This window comes from Nyctereutes procyonoides, unplaced genomic scaffold (assembly GCF_905146905.1).
Source record: "Nyctereutes procyonoides isolate TBG_1078 unplaced genomic scaffold, NYPRO_anot_genome, whole genome shotgun sequence".
NCBI lineage: Eukaryota > Metazoa > Chordata > Mammalia > Carnivora > Canidae > Nyctereutes > Nyctereutes procyonoides.
Window position 1 is genome coordinate 11,365,494 of NW_026575134.1, and position 11,394 is coordinate 11,376,887.

An 11,394-nucleotide genomic window follows, 5' to 3' on the forward strand; every position below is an offset into this window, starting at 1 on the left:
AGAGAGAGAGAGCGCACAAGTAGGCAGAATGATAGGCAAAGGGAGAGGGAGAGGGAGAAACAGACTCCCTACTGAGTAGGGAGCCAGATGCTGGGCAGAATCCCAGGATCCTGTTCTCAAACCAAAGGCAAACACTGACTGAACCACCCAGGCACCCATTTGTCAAGTATTAATGAAAACAAGCAATTAGAAATTTTTCTTTAGTGTTGTTAACTTTTAATGGTAGCATAAATGTGCTATTTCCCCAGAGAATTATAATAGAATGGACTTCAGAACATACAAAAAAAAGAAAAAAAAAAGAAAAATTCACTTAGCCTTTCTCGCCTCTTTCATCATCCAAAATATTAATGTCACAGTGATGTTTTTTATAGTCATTTTATGATTTTATGAAACAATCCATGTGAAAGCACCTAGTAACCTTGCACACCATAAATGCTCAAAAGAGAGTCCACTTTTGATGATTTTACTTGATCAGGAAATAAGACCAATTTTACATCTTTCAAGAATGTTCTACTCAGGGATGCCTGGGTGGCTCAGCGGTTGAGCATCTGCCTTCTACTCAGGGCGTGATCCTAGGGTCCATGGATGGAGTCCCGCATCGGGCTCCTCTCAGGAAGCCTGCTTCTCCCTCTGCCTGTGTCTCTTCCTCTTTCTCTCCGTCTCTCATGAATAAATAAATAAAAATATTTATTAAGAAAAAGAATGTTCTACTCAGCACTTAAAGCCCTTATCACTTCAATCTCGCTCTACTCAAACATTAACAATGAATTATAGGGACAAAAAGCTATTCATTTGATGGAGCTGGATCACAGCTCCACCAGAAATAGTACTTTGGCTTCTGAGGTTTTAGTATGGTCTTGGGTATTTCAGACATGAATTTTATATACCAGCATAAGGGGAAATTTAGTAAGCAAGGATTGGGTGAGGCTAATGTGTACATACATTCTTCATTCTACACAAAGAATGCATTTCTTACTATTGGTAAATGCTGCTCTTCAAACATGTATTGCAATATCGGCATGTGCCAGACCTGGAAGGAATGCAGGATGAACTACTCTCCCAAAAAGGATCACACAGCAAAGCAAATATACTTTTCCTAATCAGTCTGGGTCACTCATGATTCAGGCATGGTGTCCCAAAGGAGTGCCATTGGAGCAAACATTAGTCACATTTCAACAGTGTGGGCAGACAATTGAATGTGCCCTGGCCTGCTGTGATCCAGTAACTCACTAGACTCAGAAGTCAAGTCCTGAAATATTAATATACAGACCAAGGTCCCAGAGGCCCAATAAGAAGGAACAAGTTTGGATTTTCCTTGTGCTTAACAAGCATTTTTTAAGCAGTGGGGAACAAGCACATAATAAGACCTGTGAAGAGCTTTGCTATATACAAATCTGAATTTCTGAAGTAAGTCTTTGTGTTTCTGGAGTGTTGAAAAAAAAACCCACGGACCCAAAAAGGAAACACTTGGCTTACAGCCCCAAGTCACTAAACCAAAACTTAATACCTAACCCAAGTGTAATTTCAACCCCCGGAAGAATAACCTTTAACCAGTCCACATGGGAATTTCCTGTTCAGCCCCAGGAAGTTTCCTGATTGACCCTTTCTTCACCTTGGGAGAGTGGCCTTGCCTAAAACAATGGATTATTTGCTAAAAATTCCCTTTTTTCCACTCACACTCTATTGTAAAAAGTATTCCATCCCCATAGTCCTTTAGAGCTCCCTTCTATTTGCCAGATGACCTTAGTCATAAATTGATCCATTAATAGAGTCATTAGATCTTTAACATTTGCTTGGTTAAATTTTTGTTCTTTACCAGTTTTGGTGGCAGCGATTCAATCCAATATGGACTCCCAGAGGCATTCAGAGACAAGGAGGAAGAGACAGGTGGTAACTGTGAGCCCTCTAAGTTCACAACCTTTCTCACCTGCTCCAAGCACTGTGGGTGAGTTCTCCCTGGTTCCAAGCTCCACTCTCTGGGTTTTGACTTCTAATCTGATCGGCTTTGCTTTACGGGGAAGATCAGCTTAGGCTGGCAGAGTGTTATGCCTGAGTTCAGTTGAGTTAGCATGTTTGCAGGCATATTTGCATAGAGTTCAACTGAACAAGCAGAAGGATATGCCCAGAGCCAAGCCCCTAACCTTTCAGAACAAATTCCTGAGATGGAAATCTCAGCAAGATTTCAGGGGAATTGTTGGTGGTGCACACAGAGTCTTCTTGTGGCCAGAACTCAGTAACATCTCTTACTGCCCATAGACTAATGTGCACCTAATTGATTGTCTTCATTTGTGTAGATAAAGGCCACTGCTAACAGGGAAAGGTGGAAAAAACTACAGCAATAGGTGGACATGAGTCAAGCATTTAGAGGCTGTTAGAGCATTTGATACCTCAAGAACACACCCCTGATAGTAGTAGCTGGTCAGGAAATGGGGTGGATCAGCACTAGGTCACCCATCAACCTCACGAAAACTTCTGGGCAAGGAGCCACACTCTGAAATACCCACAATCCCCAATTTCAGGACACAACCATTTTAGGTGTTAGTTTAGCTCTGAGAAGTCCAATGTCTTAGCTAATGGGATCCTTAAATTCTAAAGAGTCAAACACATGACTTTCCAATGCACCTGTTAATTTTTTATTTAAAACTATAGTCCTAGATTACGGATACCTAGCAAAATTGCAAGATATCAAAAGCTTGTTTTGTGTCCTAACCAACTGACTTGGTTGGATTGGATTGGAATCAGATTGGAAACCCCAGATAAGAATTGGAAACCCCAAAATAATACCAGACAGGAATGTGGGGCATAACTCATTTTCAGCCAGATATATTTGGACTGGGGTGTGGGTTAAGTCCATTTGAGGCTAGTATCCTACCAAACTGTTGCCAGCCCTCAGGGCAATGATAATCTAGAAATACAAAGGCCATAAAGGGGGAACTTTCCAATTAGATAAAATCATTAAGAACCCACTTAAAAGCAAGGGTTCTCCAATTAAACAGAACCTCCAAAAGGTTTAAAATTCCAAGGTCATTTTATTGAAAGACTCATTGCAAAAGGCTAATGAAAAATTAAAGATGGAAGAAGTACCTAAAACAGAAAACTATAAGACTGATCTAACTCCTGCTCCCTTTTGGCTCCTTTGAGTGCTCATTCTAGTCTGAATTGATTTTCCACTCTGAACAGACTACACAGCCATAAACAGCAGTCTGCTCAGTTCATAGTCTTACAGACACCTCCATATCTACCTTCACAGGAGAGCCCCAAATGAGCCCCTTCCAGAGTTGATGAAACTGGGTGGTTTCTGGAAAATTGCTATGTGCTTTACTTTCCTAAACAGCCATGTGGAAATTCTGGTAAATACCAGGACCTGCACTGGGATCCTAGAAAAACTGGCAGTAGCCAGGGAAGAGTAGAAACTCTTAACAGAAGTAGCTCCTTCCAAATCTCTCTCCATGGTGCCTAGTCCAGCGGGGATAGTAAAATTTTTGTAGTCCCATTCTTTCCAAATCCAGACCCATTGCTATTGATCCTTTCTCTCGTAGAGAGAGCTGTTTCCTTCTTTTGTGTCATCCTGCATAACTGCTCTTAGCTTTCTGCTTACCTGGGACGTGTGGCCTGTTGGTTTTTCCTTTGACTCTTACTGAGTGACTCTGGATCTTGGGAAGATAATATCCTTTGCATCCTCTTTAGGGATCCATTTTACACCCAAGAGAGATTATTCCATGCTGCCAGAAATCCTTAAAATTCAAACTATGTACCCAGAGGTAAGAAAGCAAATTGAGGCTCATATGTTCTGATAGGTTGTATCAAACTATGGTGTCATTTCACCTAAATCAAGTCTTTAAGAAACTCAGAGCAACTATCCTGACAAATCTTAACAGAAGTAGAAATGCAGCTCTTGAGGCAATTCAAAGTTCTTCTATTCTTTTACCTATTCCCAAGCTTCTCCTATTTATGGAAAATGGCTTATAAATGATTGGCTTTAGGAAGGCAAAAGCATTCTTGGAGGAACATACATTGCTTCTTTGTCTTTAAAACTCTACATCCTACTAATTCTTTAAAATTTAAGCATAACCCACAAATGCCTGAGACTGAGGGAAAGAAAAAGAAAGAGCCCTTTCTAAAATATGAACTGCTAAAGAGCTTTTGTGCCTCAATTCTAGTCTAGTCTCCTTAATAATTCCAGAGACAATACAAATCTTGAAATTATCTCCAAATATTAGTGACTCTGGGGTCTTTGCAGCAGTCTGTGTGTCCATAAATATATGTTGTCAGTGTGAGATATTTTTCTGTCTGGATGGTGTTGCCAAAATTAATTTGTAAATAGCTCATTTCCTTGATTTGAATACAATCACAAACAATGAGGACTGGGCATTCTAAAACTCTCAGAAATAGAAACTAACTCAAATGTCTTTCAACTTTACATGATCTGAGCATGGTTGTGGGTTTAAGTAAAATAAGCATATATTTACTGCCTTATCAGCACTAAAATGAGAAATTTCATGTGCCTGAGTTTACCAAAAGTCAAATAAATAGATATGATCTCTGTTATAAAATGCTATAGGAACTAACTTAGGAGAATGATGGACTTGGATGTTTCATAAGGTTTTTTTTTTAATTTTTATTTTAATTCCATTTAGTTTGCACACCATATTATATTAGTATTGTGTATACAATATTGTGACTCAATACTTCCAACATTACCTATGCACATTAGGACAAGGGCACCTCTTTATTTTTTTTAATTTAAATTCCATTTTCCAACATATAGTATAACACCCAATGTTCATCTCATCATGTGCCCTCCTTAATGCCTGGCACTCAGTTACCCTATCCCCCCTACCCACAATCCTTTGTTTCCCAGAGTTAGGAGTCTCTCATGATTTTTCTTCCTCTCTAATTTTTCCCCACTCAGTTACCCTTCCCTTCGCCTATGATCTCTTTCACTATTTCATATATTCCATGTATTAGTAAAACCATATGATAATTGTTGTTCTCTTATTGGCTTATTTCACTCAGCATAATACCCTCCAGTTCCATCCACAGTGAAGCAAATGGTGGGTATTCATCCTTTCTGATGGCTAACACTCCATTGTATATATACACCAGAACTTCATTATCCAGTCATCTGTTTCTTTTTTCCATTCATCTGTTGAAGGACATCTTTTTATCTCCTTCCATAGCTTGCTTATTGTGGACATTGCTGCTATGAACATTGGGGGTGCAGATGTTTTGTTGTTTTACCACATCTGTATCTTGGTGTAAATATCCAGTAGTGCAATTGCTGGGTGGTAGGGTAGTTCTATTTTTAACTTCTTGAAGAACCTCCACACTGTTTTTCCAGAATGGCTGTACCAACTTGCATTCCCATGAACAGTGCAAGAGGGTTCCACAAGGGTACCTCTTAATTCCTATCACCTACTTTACTCATCCCTCCCCACATCTCATAATGATTTTATGGGTAATCTCAGCTAAACTGTTAGGAACAAGTAATTTCAAAAGATGTAAATAAAATGAAAAAAATTTAGATAAAGTTTTAAATAGTCTCTCAAATATTGTTGGGAACTTAAATCCTTAAGGTTTTGCTGAGATAGGTCACCTGTTAAGTTATATTGATTATCTAGATCATTTCCAAGCAAGATAAAATATTAAAGTATTAACAAATAAACATAGGTTCATCTGCTTTTGGTTTCCTTTTTTTCAGAGACGGAAGATAAATGTGGGCATGTTCATAAATGTATTTTGTGCTTTACTGAAAGACTGCTTTATGAAGATGCACGCTTGTTGAAATTATGAAAAGTATTCATAAATTTGCCAATATAAACAATGCTGACTAAAAAAACAGTTCACAACTGTTTACTTATTAGCTTTCATTTAAAATGAAGGTTTCTAAGTGCTAAGAATTCTAGTATATGTAATGAAGACTACAGAAAATAATATGGGAAACAACTGAAAATATAAGGAAAAGTAAGATGTGTAGTTTTAATAAGAAAAAGTATGAGGAATGGAAATATGTTTTTTGAGGGAGAAAAAGAAGGATTTTGTCCTAAAAGGAGGTTGGTCACCTAATGAGGGTAAACTCAGGACAAAATCTGAATGTAAAAGAGAAAGTTGTAGAGGTTTCTACAAAGGCAATGTTAGGAAAGGAATGTTATGTGTGGTCAAGAGTGGCTAATATTAGAATGAAGAATTTCCAAATCAAAAGTTAGCGGGTGCAGCATTAGAATTTGTTTTCTCTCTGTCAAAGGACAATGGGTTTTGTGGGTTTATTTGTTTCCTTTGGAGTTTTGGTCTGCTTAAGTCTTTTGACCTGGAACATTCCAATGGATTTGCTAAAGTAGTCTGACTTATTTAATATGTCAAATTACATGGGATAGAACAATAGAACTTCATACTAAGTTTTCTAGATATAGTATTTGTAAGATTGTGCCACATGTAGATAAAGACCATTCTGCTTTTACAAAAAAAAATGGCCCATCATTATCAGTCTGCTTATGATTCAGAGAAATGAAGGTGGATAAACAATAGAAGTATATTAAACAAAGAGTCAGGCCTAAGGGAAAACCAGGCCACTTGGTTCTTCTGGGCTCCCTTGGCAAACCCCATTTCTCTTAGTTTTTGTTTTTTCATTCCATCACCCACCATAGGGCATTATAAATGACTCAGATTATAAAAAGATGTCAGTGGAAGACTTCTATAATAGTAGAAAACGATTTACCATCAATGTCTAATCTGTCAGATCCATAATCCTGGAAAATCCTGTTGTCTCCAGAGGCTTCATGCCTTCTGCCTCTGTACCCTTTGAACACCTGCAGCTGGAATTCATTCCTCTGCCACTTAGTATGGGTTCTCATAAGCCCTTGTCATTGTTAGTGTATTTTCAGGATGGTTAAAGCCTTTCCCTACCAAGAGACTGATGTCCTCACTGTGGCAAAGACACTATTAAAAATGGGTTTCCCACCTTTTGTGATCTCCAGTGACCAAGACTCCTACATCACTGGGCAAATCATAGATCCTTTAGGGAAACCTTGCAAACACTTTGGAATTGTCTCAGTGTACAATTTTCTGCTGATCCTTCATGTTCCCTGCTAGTCTGACCAGCTAATGTAAGTCTCCAAAGCCTGATGCTTAAGCCTATCATCAATAGGTTATAGAAACCTTCCTAGATTACAATTAGAGAGATCCTCTAAGTCAAGTTTACAGCCAACTGATTAGGTATTTTAGACAAAACATTAGAGGAAGATAGTCCTCAAACATCTCAGTTAAAAGAAGAACCTATAATGTTTGTCCTTCTCCGATTCACTTATTTCACTCAGCATATTCTGTATGTTGGCAAATTGAACACCAATACAAAATAAATTTATTATTAAAAGTAATAATAATAATAAATAAACACGGATGATAACCTGTAAAAAAAAAAGAAGAAGAAGAACCTTACCAAGTGCTTTCACTGTAAAACTAAAGGTTGAGCCTGGTACACATCACACAGCTGCAGAAGTCTCCAAATAATACCTGAGCCTGCCCAGACAATGGAGTTTCTGAATCAAATTGAGGGAAAGAGAAGTAGCTGACATCCAAATAGCCTGTATCTCCCACATTATTGCCAAAGGGGGTAAACTTTGGAATTTATAGCAAACGTTTATTTCAGGCTAGCAGAAAAATCTTACCCTGCTCCTAAATTTTTTCAAGGTAAATAAGATATCTCATTCATTGACTCTCCTAAATTTACATCTGTAGGGATCCCTGGGTGGCGCAGCGGTTTGGCACCTGCCTTTGGCCCAGGGCGCGATCCTGGAGACCCTGGATCGAATCCCACGTCGGGCTCCTGGTGCATGGAGCCTGCTTCTCCCTCTGCCTGTGTCTCTGCCTCTCTCTCTCTCTCTCTATGTGTGACTGTCATAAATAAATAAAAATTAAAAAAAAAAATTTACATCTGTAGCTAGTTGGGACTACCAAGAAGCCACCAAGATTCACCCCTTTGGCAGGGCCCCCCTTTCCCAGTTTGGGATAAATGTAAATGAGGTCTGATTAAGACTTTCTCCTTCATTCTTGAAATTGTTGTAGAATCGTTCCTAAAGCAATGGCTACCCAGCAAAAATCCTTAGATTCTGGCCAAAGCATTTCTTAAAAGTAAGATAACCCTTGAATATCTCTTAGCTGAGCAAGGCTGGATCTGTGCTGTAGACAACACAATGTGCTATACTCAGATGAACTGTTGGAAAGGGTAAAACCAGATAACATCAGATCACTGAATAAGCCTTAATAAGGCTTAAAAGAGTGACTCCTTCAGAGGGGTCTTTCTTACTTCTTTGATCTTAATTGCTTTGAGTCTTAGGGACCTTGGCATCAAATAGCGCTCCAAACATGGGGAATTATCCTGTTTATAGTAATCATATAATCTGCCTGTGCATTGTCTTCTCCCAAAAGCTTTACATACAAATACAAAGCCAGTAACCTCCAAGCAATTGAACATTTTTTTTGGCATCTTCCTGCTTTTATTTTTAATGTAGCCTTTATACTCTTACACAGTTTTTATTCTTCCTCTAAATCCCAAAGCCATACCCTAAGACAGGTGCACACATGAGGAGAAGAGGTGAGTGCAGGGCTTCTTGTGCCACATACTAGATTTAAACTCTACTCTTTAAAATAAGTAAATAAATAAATAAATAAATAAACTCTACTCTTTCATTATCAATTGCATGACTATGGGTAAACTATTTGCATTTTCTGGGCCCTCCGAAATGACACAAATAACACCTAACAATAACTCCTAAGATATGACATGACATACGTGGAATATCCAGTGTAGATATCTCATTTAGCTGCTACATTATAAGTACTAGCTCCTGCCTCTTTCTCCCCACATATGAACAAAGGGAACATTCTTTCTAGCCCTGCTGATCCACCCTCCATGTCCAATATCAAGGGACTTCTGGACCCTAATCATCATCATCATCATCATCTTCAATATCTTCATCATCCAACTTTATATTTTTGCTTAATAATTTTGATGCCTTGGGTATTTATTGCACATGAAGAGCAGAATTACAGAGCAACTGAGAAAGTGTTCTTAAATGCCATGTTGCTGAGATTGCAATCTAGATTCTCTTACTGTTTGCATGAAATCAGGCAAATGTTAGAAACGACAAATGCCCGCTATTTGCTTCCACGTGGATGGATCTGGAGGGTATTACGCTGAGTGAAATAAGTCAATTGGAAAAGGACAAACATTATATGGTCTCATTCATTTGAGGAATATAAAAATTAGTGAAAGGGAATAAAGGGAAAGGAGATAAAATGAGTGGAAATATCAGTGAGGGTAACAAAACATGAGAGACTCCTCACTCTGGGAAATGAACAAGGGGTAGTGGAAGGGGAGGTGGGTGGGGGGTTGGGGTGACTGGGTGATGGGCACTGAGGAGGGCACTTGGCAGGATGAGTACTGGGTGTTATGCTATATGTTGGCAAATTGAACTCCAATAAAAAAAAGAAATCAGGCAAAAGGCTTCTCTCTCTGTCCTCAGTTTATTTGTAAAGTAAATAAAATAAATATTCTTTGTAAAGAATAAAATAATAATCTCATAAGTTATTAGAAAATTAAATAAGATTTACACTTTGCATGCAAAGTTCTCAAAATAAATAACATTTAATTTTTACTTAATGAATATTGCCTTTTATTCTTACTTAGAGACATGGTGGGGATGAAAATGCTAAAAGCCACTTATCACCAATACTTTTTTCCCATTGGATTCATTTATTATAAAAACAACCTGGGTTTTCAATACTTTGGAATGTTCTAGATGAATTTCACAGATTTTTTGACTGACTTGACTTGCAAACGTGGATCTGAGTTTTCTAGGTGGTGGTGGTGGTGGTGTGGTGGTGTTATAGATGTTTACTGTTCGGTTGTGCTGGTGTGAGAGTGTCACTTCAACCTGGGTCATCAGAAATTTATACAGTCACCCCTCTCTTATTAATAAGTCCTAACCTTCAAAACAACAGATGAAACTAATAAGTGATTTCCTTTAGACAACCAGCAGCTGCAGGTCATGAACACCTCTGCTTACTATACCTATATCCTCCTCCTCTTCAAGAGCTTGATGTACTCCATCATCATCACCATCTGTCTGCTTCGGAGACCAGCGCTCGATGACAATAGGAAGAACTAACACATGGTGCCACCAGGATCCAATTTTTCCCATTGGCTGCTGTTCTAAAATGTCTGCTGTGGATGTAGTGGGGCTTTCTTTCTGAGATTGGGTTATTTCCTTTCACATGTGTCATTCTCTCTAGTGCCATTATGCAGAATGGGTTTATAAACCACTGAGCAAACAGAAACTTTCTCTCTGCAGCAAGAACAAATTCTACTATGGCTCAAGGGTGGGGCCAGGGGGCCATCCCCAGGGGCTTCAGCACTGCTCTCTCCTTAATGCCCACCCATTCCTCAGCCATGCAGTACCCATGCCTCTGAGGACAGACAGCATGCAACTTCCAGCTGCCTCCTTTGGACTCTTTAACCAGATAAGTGCCTGGAAGCCTTTTATTTTATATACGTGGAACCCGCCATCCTTGCTACTTGAACTTTGTACCGTTTTTCAAAATAGGCACAATAAAAAGCATTGAAAAGTCTGTTTTGGCCTGTGTGCCTTCATTTGGTGCAATCTAAGGGTCCAATGTAAGGGACACCATAACCACCGAGCCTTCCAATTCAGTGCTGGTTGTAATACTGGTCAATTCCAGATTTCTAATTCTTGCCCTGACCTTATGACACCTACTTTGAGGCACTGGTCCAAACTGGGGAGCCACAGCCATTGAAGGTGCCCAAGTTATTCCTCCTTCAAAGGTCAGCTGATTCAGACTCATTTAGTTCAAAACACTCTAGTGATGACAGTATAACACATCTCAAGACTGGTGGGTGTGCTCAGACCTATAGCAGTGTTTCATGGGCTCGTAAGAACCCCAGAGAGCAACAATAACACTGGAAAATAGGGTCGTGGAGGGGTTAAGGGCTTGGACTCTGAACTCCAAGTGCCTGGGTTTAAATCTTAGTTCTATAACTATTTGAACTCTCTAAGACATAATTTTCTCTTCTGAAAAGTAAAATTACAATGATCTATCTCCTAGAGTTGTGTGGATCAAATGAGCTAATTATACGGGGTACATGTATGTCTTCAACAGCATTAGCATCTACTGTTGGCAGCTCTAAGTTAGAAATAATAGATAACACACATGCCCAAGCACATATACTAAGAAGTAGGACACTCATTTACGTGTGTATGTATATTTCTACATGTAAACAAAATGTTCAGTGTGTGGCAAGATGATGAGAAAATAGATGATCGTATATTTTTCCATTTTCACTAAAGAATTCATTTAGAATAATAACTTTTATATATT